Source organism: Rutilus rutilus (assembly GCF_951802725.1).
Source record: "Rutilus rutilus genome assembly, chromosome: 7".
NCBI lineage: Eukaryota > Metazoa > Chordata > Actinopteri > Cypriniformes > Leuciscidae > Rutilus > Rutilus rutilus.
The window spans coordinates 17,029,155-17,051,325 of record NC_140221.1 but is presented as its reverse complement, the minus strand read 5'-3'; positions in this window follow the sequence as shown (position 1 = coordinate 17,051,325).

The window sequence follows — 22,171 nt, the reverse complement described above, 5'->3', positions numbered from 1 at the left end:
ATTAATTTATATGCAAAGGAACACTTAGCAAGCACTGCAGTAAGCAAACATATTGTCTCGATCGCTGAGCTGGAAAAGAGGCTTTGGAGGGAGAGACTGTGTCAGAATTAAGGAGCATCAAATGTAATTGCTAGAGCTGGTTAAAAGGCCAAAATGGCACAATTCTTTGCTAGGACTGAGAGTATAAGTTGTGTTGAAGGACTAAATGGAAAAGTAACCAAATAAATAAGGGAATGTTGTGACTAGCAAACACATCTTAGGCTTATTTGAAGCCGAAACAAACATGCTCTATCCAACTGTGAGTTCAATGATCATATAAAACAAAAGAAAGAAGAAAAAAAGAGATTTTCTTAAGCAGCATTTTTGACTTGTTTTCCAGTACAAACATTCTTAAATCAAGACACATTTACTTGAGAAGCAAAATGACTTAAGATATGAAGGAGCCGTTTACACAATACACATTTTTCAAATAAAAACGTAAAACCTTTTATGCGTTTTGGCCATTCATTTACACAACAACAGCGTTTTTGGGGGCCTGAAAACGTAAGCTTTTAAAAACGGGCTTCAAAGTAAAAGTAAACTACAAAACTACAATTTGTGAAAATGTCATGTACATTAGGATTACATGTTCAGTCTAAAGGCGTGTGTATTTCAAATAAGACTAAGGAAGTTCATTTTAAGATCTTACATAAAATATACCCAGTGAATGATACTGTTGCAAAATATATGGATGTTGTCAGTTCTTGCTCATTTTGTGGGAATAAGGATGAAACACTGATCCATTTATTTTTCCAATGTGAAAAAACTCAAAACTTCTGGAATAGGTTATATCTTCATATTGGCAAGCACCTTGATTCTTCCAAATCCTTTTGGTTAAAGGATATAATCTGTTACTATAAAGAAGATAAAGCTAGTACTTCAATTAAACTACATTGTCAAATTATTTATTTATTTTTTGGAATTTTTTTTATTCACAAGCAAAAATTCTCTAAATTCTCTAAATCGCAGCCTACTTTTCCGCATTTCTTAGTTGAAATTGATACATTTCTGAAGTCTCTAAGGTTAATTAAAAACAAGAAAAGTGACAGATTCTTGAAATGTTATGAAGATATTTTGGAAAATACCACTGATGCATAATGTAGGCTATATGTCTTTTTTGTTTATGTTAATTTTGTATGTGAAGCTTTACATATACTTGATATTATTTAATTCCTGTAGAATTTCTATTTGTTCTGTCTTTTATATCTGCTTGTTATCTGATACATATTCAATAAAAAAAAAAAAAAAAAAAAAAAAAAAAAGTCTATAGATGTAATGTTTCTTTACAAAGTGACATCGCCAACTACTGGCCTGGCATGAATAATACAGCGATTTTAGTCATTTTTGCGGACCCGTGCGAACTGTACGCAAAAAAAATTCTAAAACACAAAGGAAAAACTTACATAGCCTACATGGTTGTCTTGCAGACGTCAATATAATACTTATTTGCAGCTGTATCATACAAATAAATAGTTAAAAAATCATATATTGTTTTTTTTTTAGATTATGTCTCTCACAGTGGACATGCACCTACGATGACAATTTCAGACCCCTCCATGATTTCCAAGTGGGAGAACTTGCAAAATAGCAGGGTGTTCAAATACTTATTTTCCTCACTGTACATGTTGTACTGTACTATATGGTGTATGTATATGTTTTTTTTATATAATTTTTTTTTTCAAAAAAAAAAAAAACTTAATACCTTAGAACATTTTGCTTCTCAAGTAAATGTATCTTGATTTAAAAATGTTTATGTGTACTGGAAAGCAAAACAAAAACACTGAGTATAAATTCATTTTTTGCAGTGCACCATGTGTTTTTCTTCTGATGTTTACATATCGAGTTACTCTGAAAAAAAAAAAGATATTTCTAGCCAAATCTGTCCCACTGTCAAAACAAATGTAAAAAAAATGCTGAAAATATATATAGTAAGATCCATGCACTGTCAATAGAGCAAATATGACACTCACAGCTCCATGAAACCAACGGGGAATTCATGCAGAATGACTGAGGAGACGTCAGCAGACGCCGCTGGCATCTAAACACCGGGCTTCGGCAGCCACTGAGGGGAGGCAAGAGTCTTGTGATCTGCTTGAACATGTGCTCCATTTGCCAGCCTCAAATCCCCCGTCAAATTCACAATCCAGACAGACACCAGAACGTGACGTGAAGGTGCCAAGGGGCCTGCTTCCATTTACAAATATTTCACATAAACAAATTTTCAAATAGCTTTATTCTGAGCAGCCTTTCTGCTCTATTAGACGTAACACACAGCTGTCACAAACGCTCAGATACATCATCAACAACCACAGATAAGAGATATAGATTGAGAAGAAGCGCTCACCAAAACGTCCTTGGAGAACGTTGCTGCTTTTACACCCTGAACTCCGACCAATTTAAAGCTTTACGGATTCAAGCAAAGTAAACAAAACCTCACGTACCATCCTTCAGGCTATAATGGAAGACATCAAGAACATATCAATTTGACCCGCATAATCCTATAAGAACGAGGAACCTGTTTGTGGACAGCTGCATAAAATGTCCATAGACTTTTCTATTTATCAACAAATCAATATTTATGAAAGTATAAAGGAAAGTGTTTTTCCTAAAGAAATGTTGATTTTTTTGTTTTCTCCATTTTTAAACATCTTTTGCCTCCAGTAGCTCATTTTAAATGGCCCTAGATTGTGAGGAGTGAATTTAAAAAGTACCAGTATGGTACAAGAATAATAATTCTTGTAAATAAATAGATAAATAAAAAGTATTTTATGACAAATAATCTTAAAAATATGCATTTATATAATGTCTCATTGTTGGACAAGTACTTCAGAAGAATTTCATGTCAACTACCCTTGCATAACAAGTACAGATTTTTAATTAATTGAATTAATTAAAATAAATACATGTAATTAATTGAATTATTATTTCATAAGAAATCATTTTAAAACATACATTTATATAATATCTCACTGCAGGACAGGTCAACTTCAGAAGTATTTAATGTCATCTACCCAAGTACAGAAAAAAAATCATCTTTACTTTTCCTCTGTTTTGGATAATATTAACAAGTAATCGCCATCTGTCTACAACGGTTGTGCATTTTGACCTTGTCGCTGACATCCAGGAATGGCACGGCAAGACTGGTCTTGCTCGTCATGCTACCAGACATAATCTCACATAACAGTGCAATTATCAATTTCACAGTAATTATTCAGCACAACACACATGCCCAGCCTCATTTATGAGGTCATTTGCATAGCTGAGCAGTTTGTTTGTCCTTTTTAGGTTTGGTCTGTTTCACATTAGTGTTTGGGTTTCACGTGAGCATCTGTCGAGACGCTGTTCTTCTCAGGTGAGTGAATTTTCAGGTAGACTTGCGTCACACTGCACCCAATTACTCACAGAACACTCCGGCATTCCTAACGCTTGAAACACATGAGTCTTTTTGTCTCGTGTTCTCTTGGCAACAAACCTGTAGCTGGAGGTTTGCTAATAATCACTTGAGGCTGATTGATCATACATTCGCTGTGCAGTCTCTACCTCCACACCCTCTCTGGTTAGACCATCGATTCAAAGCAAGACCATTGGATTCCATTCTCTGCTGTAGGGCTGACCAATTAAGACTCTGACTGCACTGCATCAAGATCAATTCTATCTGGATGTGAAGTAAATAATGGGTTGGATGAGGGAGCAAAAGAGAAAACAGCACATTTTGATGCCTTATATGTCATTTCATTTTTAGTGTATTAAATTCAGGTATTTATTTTGGATTCCATATGTACCAAATCTACTAGATGGTTTTTGAAAGGCATGAAAGGTGCATTAGCATTGGCCACACTTTATGTTAGGTGTCCTTAAAGTCCCCCTGTTGGCAATACTTTTATCCCTTAAAACTCATCTTTGATCACCAAAATTACAAATTTATGCCTTAAAATAGCATAAATGTAACTCTACACCCATGCCTCATTTAGTATACAAGGTTCTATATATATGCAAATTAGCCCCGCCTCCACACATTGGCGTGATTGGTTACAAGGTAGTTTGTGAGGTCAGAAACACCAGCGATTTCAAACCGCGATTTTGGTTCACTGCGGTTTTAAGGAGACTGTGTTGACTGATGAATTTGCACATGGTTTGTCTTAAAGCATATATTAAAAACACCACATGACATATAAACAACATTAAAAGCTTGATTTTCACCACAGGGGGACTTTAATTAATACATACTTGCATCAAAAAATAATAAGTACTATGTACATATACAGTGAGGAAAATAAGTATTTGAACACCCTGCTATTTTGCAAGTTCTCCCACTTGGAAATCATGGAGGGGTCTGAAATTGTCATCGTAGGTGCATGTCCACTGTGAGAGACATAATCTAAAAAAAAAAATCCAGAAATCACAAAATATGATTTTTTAACTATTTATTTGTATGATACAGCTGCAAATAAGTATTTGAACACCTGTCTATCAGCTAGAATTCTGACCCTCAAAGACCTGTTAGTCTGCCTTTAAAATGTCCACCTCCACTTAGTGATGTATGTCTCGAGACCGGTCTTGGTCTCGAGACCGGTCTCGAGACCACTTTTACGTGGTCTCGGTCTTGTCACGGCCTTGACGGTCCTTGGTCTTGGTCTTGTCTTGGTCTCGGACCTCTCGGTCTTGTCTAGGTCTCGCTGTCTCAGACCGACATCGGACATAGTGGTCGGGGGATTTAGCAATAGGCCTACAATACTACAATATCCACGACGACACAACGTTCGATAATGCAATATTATTATCCGCAACGGAACAGATTGAAGCGCGCGTCCGAGTGAAGACAGTGCGGTGTGTGCGCGAGCCACACGAGAAAACACTTATCCGCGCCACTGATTGCAGCGGCAACGAGCACTTTGATCACTTGATTTAAAAAACACATATCAGTGACATGATGGGTTTTAACTTCATTCAGGAGATTTTGGGTAACTGCACAAATGACAGATGACGTTGAGCGCACCGCAAACGGTGTGTGTGTGTGTGTGTGTGTGTGTGTGTGTGTGTGTAACCATAGCGACAAAACGACCAACTTTCGGATCCTGCACTTAAGCCTATAATTTCATTTTTAAACATTTTATTATGTATTTAAAAGTTGCAGAATGGATTCATTTGGAGACTCCGAAATCGGCAGAGATAGGCAGGCATTTGCTTAGATGAATTTGTGTCTTTGATATCTCTCTCTGTGTGTGTGTGTGTGTGTGTGTGTGTGTGTGTGTGTGTGTGTGTGTGTTGTTTGATTACAGTATTGTATTTAGGATGGTGGTGTTAGACTAAATAAATGGTCTTTTAAATATCATCTGCATATCTCCGTTGTGTTGACTAAACATTAGGCCTAATCCAAGTTTATAATTGCATATCTTTAATTTGATGTTACAATTTCATCTACACATTAAGTATAATTTCAATTGGTTACATATTTCTTATTCTTTAGACAGTTGTTGGAGGAGCAAGATGGTGTTGGAGGTGTTTGATGTTTTGTCAGATGAACCAGTCAGTACCAGTCATGTCAGTCCTCAACAGTACACAAAAGTTAAGGGAGTCTCAATCCTCTAATAGTGCAGTAACAGCAGTCATGCAATTGCTACACATAGTTGATCTCACCCAGTCTGCAAAAACATTTACAGTGAGCTCACAGTCACACACATGACATGGTCTGTCTCTGTATAGTTCTGCCTGTGTAGTTTAAGTAATACCGTCTAATATGTATTGAATGTAAACTGCGGCTGAACCCTAGTATGCTTATGTTCTTGAATTCATAGTTATTGCTTAGCTTCAACACAACGACTTGGTCTTGGTCTTGACTTGGTCTGTCTTGGTCTTGGTCTTGGTCTTGTCTTGGTCTCGATACCCTCTGGTCTTGGTAGTGTCTTGGTCTCGGTTTAGGCGGTCTTGACTACAAGTCTACCTCCACTCCATTTATTATCCTAAATTAGATGCACCTGTTTGAGGTCGTTAGCTGCATAAAGACACCTGTCCACCCCATACAATCAGTAAGAATCCAACTACTAACATGGCCAAGACCAAACAGCTGTCCAAAGACACTAGAGACAAAATTGTACACCTCCACAAGGCTGGAAAGGGCTACGGGGAAATTGCCAAGCAGCTTGGTGAAAAAAGGTCCACTGTTGGAGCAATCATTAGAAAATGGAATAAGCTAAACATGACTGTCAATCTCCCTCGGACTGGGGCTCCATGCAAGATCTCACCTCGTGGGGTCTCAATGATCCTAAGAAAGGTGAGAAATCAGCCCAGAACTACACGGGAGGAGCTGGTCAATGACCTGAAAAGAGCTGGGACCACCGTTTCCAAGGTTACTGTTGGTAATACACTAAGAAGTCATGGTTTGAAATCATGCATGGCACGGAAGGTTCCCCTGCTTAAACCAGCACATGTCAAGGCCCGTCTTAAGTTTGCCAATGACCATTTGGATGATCCAGAGGAGTCATGGGAGAAAGTCATGTGGTCAGATGAGACCAAAATAGAACTTTTTGGTCATAATTCCACTAAACGTGTTTGGAGGAAGAAGAATGATGAGTACCATCCCAAGGACACCATCCCTACTGTGATGCTTTGGGGGTGTTTTTCTGCACATGGGACAGGGCGACTGCACTGTATTAAGGAGAGGATGACCGGGGCCATGTATTGCGAGATTTTGGGGAACAACCTCCTTCCCTCAGTTAGAGCATTGAAGATGGGTCGAGGCTGGGTCTTCCAACATGACAATGACCCGAAGCACACAGCCAAGATAACCAAGGAGTGGCTCTGTAAGAAGCATATCAAGGTTCTGGCGTGGCCTAGCCAGTCTCCAGACCTAAACCCAATAAAGAATCTTTGGAGGGAGCTCAAACTCCGTGTTTCTCAGCGACAGCCCAGAAACCTGACTGATCTAGAGAAGATCTGTGTGGAGGAGTGGGCCAAAATCCCTCCTGCAGTGTGTGCAAACCTGGTGAAAAACTACAGGAAACGTTTGACCTCTGTAATTGCAAACAAAGGCTACTGTACCAAATATTAACATTGATTTTCTCAGGTGTTCAAATACTTATTTGCAGCTGTATCATACAAATAAATAGTTAAAAAATCATACATTGTGATTTCTGGATTTTTTTTTTTAGATTATGTCTCTCACAGTGGACATGCACCTACGATGACAATTTCAGACCCCTCCATGATTTCTAAGTGGGAGAACTTGCAAAATAGCAGGGTGTTCAAATACTTATTTTCCTCACTGTATATATATTTGGTCGTATGGGTAGGTTTATGGGTTGGTTAAGGTGTAAGCAAGGGTCAACAGTGTAATTATATATGTAATTACAGAAATAAGTGCATTGTATCAATTTATTAATTCAAATGTTAGTACATATAGTTAAAGACACCAGAAATCAAGTGGGACCTGTTCAGGGACCATTGTAAATTGTAACATAACACATATAATTATTTCTAATAATAGAGGTGTAACAAAATATTGTGTCACAATATATCGCAATACAAAAATGCAACAATGTGTATAATTGGATAGCGACAATATGTATTGTGTGTATAGTTCACACAAAATGAAATGGTAAAGGTGCATCAAATAGCCTATGGAAAACACAGAAGGTCACACATTTGAACTTCAATGTTTAGTTATTAATAATAATGGTAACACTTTACAATAAGGTTCATTAGTTAACTACCTTAGTTACATGAACTAAGACTGAACAATACTTCTTCAGCATGTATTAATCTTAGTTAATATTAATTTTAACTGAGTATTATCACTATCATTATTAAAATCAGATTTGTCAACATTAGTTAATGCACTACTAAGCATGAACAAACAATGATAACATTATCAAAGATGAATAAATACTGTAACAAATGTATTGCTAATTGTTAGTTCATGTTAGTTAATACATTAACTAATGTTAACTAATTAACCTTATTGTAGAAGTGTTACCATAATATTAATAATAAATGAAAAATAAAATATATTATTTAACAAAATACAAAAACTTTTTCAATATATGTAGTCAGTCTAACATAATTATGCATTTTTAGCGAATTATGAATATTTCTATTCTGGTGTCACCATTGCCCTGTGCTTGAGGGAAAAGTCCAAACCTATCCCGGATGTAATACTAATATTACATAATACTAAATTCAGTATTTTAATGTTACCTGTCCATTATATGTCTAAGGCCTAAAAAACATACCATTTTAACCCTATTTTGGCTTTATTTAAAGTATTGTGAGAGTATCGACCCAAATTGTGACATGAGTGTATTGTTACACCCCTACATAATGATATTCTTCTGAATAAAATCGCAAACAACCTACGATCCAACAGTCCACATCATCTACATTCAGACTCAAATGATACTGGATGCCATTGAAATGCCATTGTAGAAATCATTAAAACCATTCATCTCGAATGCTGGCAACAAATCTATAACTGTTGATGTTATTCATTGCCCTTTTTTCTAAATCATTGATCATCAGCGTTTGTCTAATTGAAAAATAATAAACAATTACTCAGAGGCATATGGTAAGGTAATTGTTTTCTAATACTGTAAACATTAACAGCGAATCATACTTTCCAAAATGTATCGGTAATCATCTGCATAAAATCAATAGCAGGGGATGTAATTTGTATGATAATGATGGAGACTGTGATAACAAGTAGAGTTTGAGCAGGATTACCATCACAGAACTGTTCTTGTGTGAATTACAATACATTACTTCTGGACCTGTGTGTTTAATATGAGAGGAAGGTGATCAAAAACACACAACAAATCCAATTTCAAAAGAATTCTATCCTTGCTTCCTTCTTTTCTTTTTTAATTCCTGTCATTATTTTGAAAGGTCAAAAAGCAGACAAACACATCCAGGTTTATCAACAGGAAGTCTTTACCTCCTCCGACCAGACACATATTAAATGCTCCTGCCCTGAGAAGGTTAACAAATTGGCCTGTTACAAATTCCCAGTTTGAGACTATTGCCCAAAGAAAAGGACAGAAAATCATTTGGGTTAAGCCTATTAACTGCCTGCGGGTGAATGCTTGACAGATACAATCACATAGCGAGCAATTCTCAGAGTCGTGACGGAGGTTCTAAGGGAAATGAAGAAAAAAAAAAAAGTCTATGTTGAAATTGTGTCGTTACACTGTTGTCGCGTCGTTCAGGACCCAGGTGGTTAAGACGGTTGCATTTTTTATTATTCACAGGAAATCTCGAATTGATTCAGCACTAATCCTGATGAGAACAACAGCTGTTTGGAGCATTATCCATACACTGAAATGCATCTAAAGAACAACAAAAATTGGATTTAAAAATATGTTTGCCTGTGCAATTCCACACCACATTCAGCCAGAGGTAAGAGCATTGCTTGAGCGTAGCCAAAAGCACCCTCAATAGAGTTGTGACTGGCAAACAGCGTGGCATTTTCAATCTGGAAAACATTTGCTTAATTGAAGCATTGAGAATTAGTATATGAATGGATGCATTGTCAAGATAGGACTAATTACTACTCTGTTGGTGAATCACTCAAGAAGAACCCTTGTGCTGGGTGACATTTTGCATCAGAAATGTTAAAAGCCTTTTCACCTATTTACATTAATCATATCAAGAACTGTGGACAAGTACATGTTAATGCACTGCTATGTCCATTATGTATATTACCAACAAGAGCAAGAAAGGAAAGCGATGAGCAGCACAAATGAACAAGCCCGACTGCGAGAGGACATATAAACAGCCATTTTAGGCGCCCACTGCTTCAATTTTCCCCAAAAGCACTCAGACTATCTGGCTCGTGTCAGTCAGAACGTGAGTGACAGTCGAGGGGAGCTCAGGGTGGGTTTTGCTATTGCTTTGGATTTGCTGAGTCATAATTAAAACAGAACCAAATGGAATTGCGGAGAGGGAGGTCAACGGATTGGCAAGAAGAGGATGAGGCCAGACTGATAGGCACCAAATGAACAAATTATGATGGGCCCCATTCGCTGTGATGAGGTCAAATGCACGACTCCATTGGCTGACAGTTCAATTTCCTCCAAATGTCTCTCATTTCAAGATGAGTTAATTATGAGTGAAAAGTTATCAGTCGCTCACCTATTGAAAAGAGGGATTAAATGCATTTTTCTCAGCATTCTAATGTCAAACTGTTATTTCAGCTGGATAGAGGGTCAAACACAATAACGGTGCTGAGCGTAGCCGCTACAGGATCGCTGCACAACACATAGCAGTTTGCCTTGAAAAAAGGGACAAGAAAAACACTAAACCCTACTGCCGTGAATATTAATAATGCACTCCCCTGGTATATATTTTTATTGGTAACACTTTACTCCCAAAATAGTTAATGCATTAAAGAGCATTATATGTGTTACAGTATTTAACAGTATGTCTTTGTTAATAAAAATATAACTTTTAGTTCATGTCAGCTCAGGTTCATTAAATAGGCCTAATATTAACATGTACAGCTTTTGATTTGAATAATGTATTAGTAAATGTTGCAATAATTAGGATTAATAAATGCATTAGAAATACTTTTACTGTCAGTTCATGTTAATTCATGTACTGTAGTCTGTTATTTTAGTATTAATTATATATTGTTTTTATTCATATTTTGAGTTAGCTTTTTTATATTTAAATATTACTAATAATTAATTTTTTATTTTATTTTTCAGTTAGTAATTTTAGTGCTTTAATTTTAGTTGCCTTGATATTCATCTAATATTTGTTTTATTTTATTTCAGCTTTATTTCAATTACCAAAAATGTTTTAAAAGTTTTAGCTTTACTTAGTTGACGATCTTATAATAATTCTGACTTCAGTTAACTAAATTTAACAAATGGATGCTTCTTGTAAAGTGTTACCTTTTTATTCATCTTTTTGTTAAACAGCATTATAACTGGCTGTGTACACACCAAAATACTGCAGAAAGAGGTTCAATAGTTTAAGGCAGAGTTTGACCTCAAATGCCAGGCTGAGATTAAATTATGACACCGGGAGCATAGCTAATATTTTATCATTAGCGTGACTACATTTCATGATGGTATTAGGGGCCCAGTGAATGATCGTGCATACTAGAGAAGGACTATTAGAATGTTGTAAGTGTGTCCAACATTTTAGAGGAAGAGACACTAATGATCGTTTAGAATTGGAGGTCACCGACTCAGTGTGTCCATGGACCTCCTCAACTCGTTCCCAGATCCTAAAAACATTCATTACGGACCAAACTACTCTCAGATGATCTTGCTTCAATTTTTTTTTTTCGCGGCTGACAAAGCTCACTCCTGTGCAACCATCTCAGTTACTTAGTTGAAACCTTCTTCCACACCTTGAGCACTATAAAATTATGATTTTCCTCTAGAACAATACAAGAGGCGTAATCCACATTGCCACAACAGTAATTTCAGTGTCATACCGCTTTAAGCCATGAACACTGCCGTAATCATTTTCACCCTCTAAAAAGCCATAAAATACACTGTTATTTCAATAGACAGAAGAGACTCACACAAAAGAGAGATTTTACACAGCAAACAAACAATGAAGTTAGAACCATAACCACTCAAATATCCACCATTCAGCAATTCATCTTGGTAATAGAGACAGAAGCAGGGTAATGTGTGGTGGTCTTGAAGCGTGAGATTGAGGATTTCTCTGGCACAATGCATAATTCATGGCCCTGGCCAGCAATGTGTGTAAGATGAGAATTTCACAGCATGCTAAGAGTAATGGGGTTGTAAGAAGAGGTGGACTGTATTAAATTTCGTTGTATTTTCAAGTAGGCCTATCCCAGTTTTCGAGACAAAATTTCACTTCATAATTTGCAGAATCTAGGCTAGAAGACTGATATTTTTGTGTTTTCCTTTACAGTTCCTTTTACGTCCATCTTAATGTTTATTCTGTTTCTGGGGTGTTTCAGATGTGAAATTCAGGATGAAAGCGCATTGATAACAGGCTTTTAAACTCTCTAATGACGAAAAGCCTGAGTTAATTCGAGCTGCAGATTTAATTTGTTCAGAACAGGAAAAACAATATAAATCATTTTTAAAACCATTAGATGCTGACTTACATTAATAAAGTCATAATTTGGGCATTATGCTGGTTTGTTATGGAAGCAGCAGGGTGAGCTAGCGCAATTAGCATCGGTAATAGGGAGTTCAGGGTGCGGGAGATAGGCGGCAAGGACATGGTTGAGCAGGACGCTGGTCACAGAGGCCAGTTTTAGTCTGTCTGCGGTGTTGTGTGTATGTTTGTTTGTCTCGCTTTTGTTAATGACAGAAAATGGTTTAATTAAATGATTTTATTTAATCAGACACTGTTATATTACTTCATTGTTTGCTGGCGTGGTATTAGTCTGACAGAAAAATCCCATTGATCCTCATTTTCCAATGGCTGATCACATTATCAAAACAGCTTGAGTTAACCAGAGCAGAGGTGTAATGGTTATGCAAAAGATATCCTCTTTGTGAGAAAAAAACTTTGGGAACATTAGAACATAGTAAAATCCTTACAAATGTTTGTTGCCATTGTTTTAAATGAGAAGCTTTCAGGGATGCTCCGATCAGGATTTTTGCAGCCGTTACTGACTACCGATCTCTTGTCGTCATGATCGGCCGATACCAATACCAATTCCGTCCAGATCATTTAATCTTTATATAAGTGATATGTAAGCTCTCTGTTGACTGGCACTGTTAACCATTACACCATGAAGGCATTTTAAATTATTTCACATCTAAGTGGCATAGGCTACTTTAAAGTAATGGCGTATATCTCTAAATATATATATATATATATATATATATCAAGTACATGGTCTCATTTGATAGAAAACCTTTCAAATTTCAAAGAAAATAGATTTTGATCATGTTTGGAGGTTCTTATGTAACAAAACTGCTGAGAAACCCCCTTTTTGGGGGTGCAATTTATTGATTAATTTTGTTATATGCATGATTATACTTTTCAGAGGGCCGACATTTCTTTATTTAAAATACTTTTTTTTATTGATTTCATGTAATATTCAAATTTTCTGAGATTTTGAATTGGGGTTTTCATAAGCTGTAAGCCATAATTATCAAAATTATAACTTTTGCACGATATTCAAATTTTTCGAGTTTCATCTGTATGTGTAACGATTTGGCATGCTTGTCGTGGTTGTTACTAGAATCATGACACAGAATATCAAACAATAACTTCTTTAATGAACACAGAGAGAATACACAGGAGTATGCACTGAGAAATATCGCACTAACTACTCACATGAAAGATGAGAACCGACAGTGAATTGAACGAAACGGAGTATAAACACACAGAGAAACTTAATTATAGACATCTGAATGTAATCAGTAACCAAGGAGAATAATTAGGATGAAATCAAGACTAAACTGAAGCACAAGAAACAAATACACGGAGACGGAGACCTCACCACAGCCACAAGGGACAGAGGGACAGAGGTGACAACGGAGGACTGGCAGAACGGGGAGACACCGGAGGGAGCAAGGACCAAGATGGAACCAGAGGAAAGGAGGATCCTACTGGAGCCGAAAGGGTGGAGGGTTGAGGCACAGCCGGAGGCCCGGAAGTCCGCGGCGAAACCAGGGTGACGATGGACCAAGGTGGAGCCGGAGGGACGAGGGAGGGCAGAGCCAAGGTGGAGCCAACGGGCTGACAGGCCAAGGTGGAGTCCTGCGATGAAGCCAAGGGATCCGTCTCGCCAAACTTAGCTGGTGGAGAAGAGACCCGAAGCTGAGACAATGGAGCTGGAGGGAGACAGCAGCGAAGGTGAAGCTGAGGGGTTGTGTGAGACCAGCTGGTCAGGTGAGTCCAGCCTTGATAATGGAGATAATGGGGTGGGTAGGTGACTGGGAAGGACCGGGATGTCAAGGAGGTTACCTAAAGTGCTTTCAGGAGCAGGAACTAGTTCTGACCAAAAGTCAATGAGCCAGTGGACCTTAGCTGGTTCTTGAGAGGATTGACTCCAAGGTGCAGATTTTGAGATGGGCTCTGGCCTCAGGAGGGAAGCGGCCTCTGGCTCTGGCTACGGGACGGATGCGTTAGCTTGCTCTGGCTCTCGGGTGGGAGGCGCAGGGTGCGAACTACGGGGGAGCTAGGGGGAGCTCGGCTCCCCTTAATAAGACATGGGCTCCCCTGAAAACGTGATTTGTGAAATTTTGGGGGGTCTCAAAAAATATAGACAATGTGTTATTTTGACGTGCAATTTCAGTTTTGTGTAATGTGATCATCAAGGATTATTATGTGTAAAATAGCAAAAATATCATTCATTCATGCAGGGTGGTGATTTAAACCTACCGGTAATTCACTTCAATAAAGATAACTATGCATGCTATTCTTGTCATGAGCATCAAGGTGTGGTGGCGCTGCGGTGCAAATTCCACTCATGTTAACTCACAGATTCGTCGAAAAAAATATAAACGAGGCCATTGATCTGCGCGCAAAGTCCTTGAAATCCATTCTGTGTTAAGGTAAGGCATGTTATTCCCAAAATGTGTTGTGGCTGGGTTGTTATAGGTCTGCATGACTCTCGATGTCTTAGGCCTAATTGACCGGAGGAATTATGATATTCTTCTGTAGCCCGACGAATAATTTAACCGTTGTTCATGTGAACTCAAAGACAGCCTATTTATAGACTATTTGTTGGTGGATGTTTGCTGTTTGACCTATCGGGTCGATAAAGTGTAATAGGGTAAATCCTGTATAGTGATTTATCCTATATACTGTAGTGCTTGCATAAAGCAAGTAGTGCATACACTTGTGACTTGTAGCTGTTATATATATGACGTGAACAATCCATTCATTGCGTCTGTCACGTGACAGATGAACGAAAGACTCTGAAGGTAAAATAATTATTTATGTTCCTTGTAAATTATTTTTGACTGCATTATAATGATTTCTTAATTCAGAATATAATCAAGATTGCGTAGGTGGATGTGTTCGGGGGATTTGCCTGTTAAAAGTATAACATTTAAAGCCCCTTAGATGAACGAAATGGCTCGAGAAAAGATTCTTTCATTTTGAGGGACGAGATCAAACAAGAGAGTCAGTAAAATGATTCGAACTTCCCATCCTCGTATGGCACGCGCATAACCAATACCCCCCCCCCCCCCCCCCCCCCCCCTTGAAAAAAAAAACAAAACAAAAGTGGGCTCCCCCAAAAGACACGGTATAGTTCGAACACTGGGGAGGCGGCACACGCACGTGGTCCATGGAGGGTGTTGGCTCAGGGTCTGTATCCGTGGTGGGCTCGGGCGTCAAACTCAAGTCCGCGGTGGAAGATCTCTCTAACTGTCCCGGACACTCCAGGTTGAGACAACTAGTTCAGTCTGAAGCCGGGAGAGAGAGCTGCTGGTGATGGTATATGTACCGAGAAGTCAGAGTTAATGGTGATGATTCTCAACGACTCCCGAAGTGAGGGAGGCTCTGCATACCTGCAAGGTGTAATCGACAAACTCAGCGAAAGGTTGATAATCATCCCCGAAAATCAGCAACTGGCCGAGGGTGCCATCCATCCCGCTCCAGAAAAGTTCTTTCAGGGTCTCATCGTCCCAGTGCGCCTCATTGTAGAGTTGTAGATAGCCCTCCACATATTCCTCCAGTGTCCAGCCGTTCTGGAAGAAACAATCCTCTTCATCAGTTTAGCTCCGTTCTTCTGTCACGCTTGTCGTGGTAATTAGTTGATATTATGACGCAGAATATCAAACAATAACTTCTGAACTGAACACGGAGAGAATATACAGGAGAATGCACAAAGAAATATCGCACTAACTACTCACATGAAAGACTAGAACAGACAACGAACTGAACGAAAAAGGGAGTATAAACACACAGAGAAACTTAATGATAGACAGATGAATGTGATCAGTAACAAGGGAAACTAACTAGGATGAAATCAAGACTAACCTGAACTGAAGCACAATAAACAAACACAGGATAGAAAATGCAACTAAACAACTAAAAATCTTGACAAGATTACGTTCAGTTTTGGTTTAGTTTCAAGGTGTTCTGTTCCTGTTTTGCCTGCCTTAGTTCTCTAGTTAGTTTCCCTAGTTCCTACACCTGTTCAGTTTTATCCTTGATTACTCTCCCCATGTATTTAAGCCCTGTGATTTGTTCAGTTCTTAGTCCGGTGTCGTCAATGTTTTGTTCAGGAAAGTTTGGGAGAAGCACGTTCAGATTAATTAATTTTAATTAATGGTAGGCATGCTGTAAGAAGTGTATTTGTGCAGTATTCAGCAAATACTAGTAAACCATTCCATTATAAATACATCCTAAATCTCTGCAGTGTTAAAAAGCATACATGCATTGAATAGACATGAGCTCATTGTTTCCTACTCAGAATTTTCCCTTTATTTCCTTTAATACACTTGAACATAGAGCACGCAATGAGTTGCAGCCCATTAAAGCTATGCTTGATAAGTCAGAATATGTTGCAGAACGCTGGCCCCATCTACAGCACTTTCACAATGGTTTGGCGTCCATCAAACTCATTTTGAAAAATAGAGGCTGGCTGAATCTCCTCTGTGCGTGACATTCACCACTTATCGCTGCTTTTTATGAACTCATCGCTTAAACTAGCGAGCAATTCTTATAGATCACACTGGATCACTTCCAGGTGTTACTCAGCTTCCCAAAGCATTTGTAATAAATGATTCAAATGATTTAAAAACTGCATGTTTTATTAGATGTATATAGTCTATATTTATTAAATATGTATAGTCAAGAAGGAATTCTTGGAATGTGATTAGAAGCTGTTCAAACTATATAAAATAGGCCTATAGCATAGATTATATTAAGCCCCTTATGCCTAAAATTTGATTTATTTATTTCTGTCTCTTTATGAAGGTTGCCATATAATAGATCTTGAGTGCTGCATTTTTGAACAGATAAATGGTAAATTACAGAGAAGGTCATAAGAGACATACTTAGCACAAACTTCCTGGAAAATGCAGCAATTTCACCAACAGTGACTGTCTCATCAGCAACAATGCAAGGAGTCACCCACCCTAATTTGAAAATGGAAATGCAAATAGTGTGGTCTACCAAGGGGCCCTTCCATTTATTACTCTAAATAGGTTTCATTTAAAATTTGCATGGCATCAGCCTTATTTTGTAAATGTCGCGCCCTATGAATGCTCAGTGTTCTTTTTGGTAAGTTTGTGCTCCTTCTCATTAGTATGTAAATATAAAGTCAATCGGTCTTCTTCTTGACAGTAAACTGCACTTCTAGTGCAGTGTGTAATCAGCTTTGACTGCTATTCACCATTTATCATAAAATGCCAAATAATAAATAATGGGAAAGACAGTACACTCTGATAGCCCTGTTAACAGGGTGATATCCATTTAATTACATATCATCATTTGCATTTAAAAGGTAAATAATACAATAGGCTGTGCTTTAAAAACATTAAAAAGACTTTTCTGAGAATATAGAATCAAGGCCCCAATGCACCTCATTCAGAGGTATTGTTTCAATGAGTTTAATCCTTTGACGGTGACAATGCTTTTGGCAGCTGGGTTAATATATTATATATGTGTATAAGGCATATAATAGTCAACTTAAAAAATAAAATAAAAAGTTTAAAACACGTGCCAAGTATACATATAATCTTTGTATTTATGTTGATTTCACTGGGTTCTCACTTGTATACTTTTTTTTTTCAAAAAAATAAATACAAAATTTTATGAGAAAATTGAATGACGCTAACGTGTCATGAGGTGTAACCATCAAATAGAAAGTAATAACATATTCTCTTTACACCTTAAATATATATATGTTTGTATACATCTTAATCATCTTTATTTTTAATTTAAATGTTTTTAAATACACACACACACACACACACACACGTTTATATATATATATATATATATATATATATGTATGTGTGTGCGTGTATTTAAATATATGTGCGTGTGTGCGCGTGCGTGTGTGTATTTAAATACATATATATATATATATATATAAAAAAAATAATAATTGACAAATACTTCACGCAGATATCAACGTAAAGCCTTTTAATAAACGTGGAGAGTAACAAGCAGCAAATCAGGAGCAATAATACAACTCACACTAACCAAAGACGAGAACCAACAAGCAAAAGAACCAAATAGGTAGTAGGCCTATATATACAGGGACACTCAAGGAGAACTAAACCAGACACAGGTGGGGCTAATCAGAAACCAAGGCAACTAACAGGGAGTAATTAAGGTCAAACTGAACTGAAACAAAAGACACAGGAACAAAAACACAATAACACAGAACATAAAACTGACACAAACCGTATGATATACAACCTGTTTTTTTTTTTTACATAATTGTCCACCATTTATAACACAATTCTTCCCCGCCATTGATGGAAATTTTCAGCAATCCATGTTTTCACTATTATAGGCTAGGGGGCGCTATTACACATCTTCTGAAAGAGTATAGAATCTCCGGATCCATTCCAAAAACAACCGAAGAAGCAGCAGAATGTAAGCACATGTAAGCTAACGCGATCATCAAACATTAAACTGAATATAAATAAAAACCGCCTGACTTTACTAAATGAAATGTTGAACCCATGAAGATGTACAGGACTGTGCAAGCTTTTGGGGTGTTGATGGACACGATCTGCTCCATTTATGTTGTGGTCATCATTCTGAATCAGATCCAGACTAAGTCTTTGACAAAAATGCAATTTTCTCAGCTTTTTGTTCAGAATTTTGCTCTTTTTAAGAAACTTACCCGCATTCAAGTTGGTAAAAAAACATGCAAGCTAGAATGAAATGTTTTAGTTTGTTTAAAAGCAGAGACTCTCTTTCTTTTGATATAATATATGTTCAGATATTCATACAACAAAGTATTCTGGGGACCATTAAAGTTTTGTGAAAATGATTTAAAAAAAAATGCTGGCTCTGGCTGCAAATAATAATAAATAAATAAAAACGCTGGTAGGGAAAGAGTTAATAAGCAGTAAAGCAGTTGTTTTAAAATATATATATTACTGGTATTCCAATAAAGTTTTTTGTTTTCTTCATTACACTGTGACTTTTAAATGTTTTGCCCCTCAAAAATATCAATATGAATTTTAATTCAGAAATGTTAAAAACATGCTCATCATAGAAGAGTTGTATTCAAGTCGTTGTAAGTATGATTTTTGTTTATTGAATAAATTAATAGAGTCAACAAACATAAGCGTCATGTCACTGCAGTTGTACTTTGATATTGCAGAGGATTTTAAGTTTATTGCAACTTTAACAGGGCCTTTATTCAATGTCTCTTAAACCCTGAATAATGATCTATGTAATAAGTTGGTGAACTACAAATATTTGATGACAGACTGGTAATCACTCCTAGCAAAATGCTTGGCCAAATAACAATACATATACAGTGAAACAATGAGGGGTATTGGATGTTTCCTTGCATCTATTTTGCCATGAATCCTAATTAAGGTGGCATAAACCTGAGTGTGTGGTCGTCCCAGAAAAGTGACTGAGGTTTGATTGATAACGTGGAAACGGTGAGCTCAAGCTGCCAGAGTTTCTACACTTTCTTAAATTAATGGCCATCCCAACAACCTTAATAATGCAGCCCGGATGATACACCACCCCCAACTCTACCACCTCCCCCCAATTTCAATTTTCTAGAGGCATGGAAAATGGGAGAGATCATTCATTTATCTTGTAATAGCTGGATAATAGATCCATCACAATGGAACATCTGCACATCGCACACACAAACACACTGCCTCTAGCTTCATACACTTACACACACACACGCAGCACAAGTACTGACACTACACGTTAACACAGCCTCCCTCTTCCTCTTCCTCTCACAACCGCTGCCTGTTAAATCAATATCTCGAGAAGAATGAAGCCCACCTGAGTTTCAAAACAGCTGTTGATATATAGCTTTATATAGTGATACAGATATGAATGTGAGACATAAAATGTTTTATGGTCTCTGCAATGATGCACTAATAATGTTAAGGCACTAAATTGATGTTGGTTCAGAAATAAAAGTCAGTTCTGCTGACACAAAATGTGTGAATTTAAAACGTGAAATAGCTTTTTCAGATATTCAAAATTAGTTTTATTATACAGTATATATATATATAAATTTCATTTTCCATGCAAATTTACCCAACATTATGTGTAACAATAGGTAATATAAGCTTGCATTATGATCATAGATGTTGAGTTGGTTATCTTTTGGGCGTTGAAAGCTAGAATGGGTCTCCTGTAAAGTAAATGGTCCTGTCAGCAGGCCTGTCTGTGAGGAGGGAAAGCATTACGGGTTTCCTCAACCTGTCAGACTGGCCCAGCTTTCCCCATCAGCCTGCTGAATTAGCACAAAAACAATGGTGGTCTTCTTTCCTCAACCTGCCAAGCGTTCAAAACGCCCAGCAGAAAACATACTGAACAATTATAGTTCGACCGGCTGCTGCTGAGAGAGTATAGATTAATGTTACAATACAAGCTAATAAACTGTTTATTCAGTTCTGTTGTTATTATTGCTCATATCTGCGAAGGGTTAGTTCACCCAAAAATGTGCAATCATTTACCCTCATTAATATCCCTTGTGTTGTTCCAAACCCGTAACACTTTCATTCATCTTCGGAAAAACAAATGAAAACAAATGAATATTTTTCATAAAATCTGAGCCAGTTCTGTACTCTCCATTGACAGCTATGCAACTACCACTTTGAAGCTTCATAAAGTTCATAAAGAGATCGTAAAACCAAACTATATGAACTGAGCGATTTAGTCCAAATTTTCTGGAGACACGATCGATTTATATGATAAACAGATGGAATTTAGGCTTTTATTCACATTAAACATTTATCAGCGGACATAAACAGAAGCTCAACCAAACCTGCTTGACGTACGAGAACAAACCTCATTGGTTCTTTCGGAAGCTCCGACGTGCTGCGTAACACGAGAATGAACCTCATTGGTTCTTGAGGAAGCTCCAACATGCTGCGTAAAATGAAAATTAACCTCATGGCTCTTGCAGAAGCTCAAACGTGCTGCGTAACACGAGAATGAACCTCATTGGTTCTTGTGGAAGCTCAAACGTGTTGCGTAACACGAGAATGAACCTCATTGGCTCTTGCAGAAGCTCAAACGTGCTGCGTAACACGAGAATGAACCTCATTGGTTCTTGTGGAAGCTCAAACGTGTTGCGTAACACGAGATTGAACCTCATTGGTTCTTGAGGAAGCTCCAACATGCTGCGTAAAATGAAAATTAACCTCATGGCTCTTGCAGAAGCTCAAACGTGCTGCGTAACACGAGAATGAACCTCATTGGTTCTTGTGGAAGCTCAAACGTGTTGCGTAACACGAGAATGAACCTCACTGGTTCTTGTGGAAGCTCAAACGTGTTGCGTAACACGAGAATTAACCTCATTGGCTCTTGCAGAAGCTCAAACGTGCTGCGTAACACGAGAATGAACCTCATTGGTTCTTGTGGAAGCTCAAACGTGCTGCGTAACACGAGAATGAACCTCATTGGTTCTTGTGGAAGCTCAAACGTGTTGCGTAACACGAGAATTAACCTCATTGGCTCTTGTAGAAGCTCAAACGTGCTGCGTAACACGAGAATGAACCTCATTGGTTCTTGTGGAAGCTCAAACGTGCTGCGTAAAATGAAAATTAACCTCATTGGTTCTTGTGGAAGCTCAAACGTGCTGCGTAACACGAGAATGAACCTCATTAGTTCTTGCACGTCAAGGAAACATGCTTGAGCTTCCGTTTACCACAACTGGTGTGTGTTGATGAATGTTTATATGTGAATAAAAGCCTAAATTCAATCTGTTCATCATATAAAGTGAGTCTCTTCAGAAAATTTGGACTAAGCCACTCAACTCATATGGATTCGTTTTACGAGCTCTTTATGAACTTTTTGAAGCATCAAAGTGGTAGTTGCATAGCTGCCAACGGAGGGACAGAAATCACTCAGATTTTATTAAAAATATCTTCATTTGTGTTTTGAAGATGAACGAAAGTCTTACAGGTTTAATGACATGAGTGTGAGTAACGACAGAATTTTCATTTTTGGGTGAACTAATCCTTTAATAATAACTCCAATCCCCATAATATCCCATTATATTCAT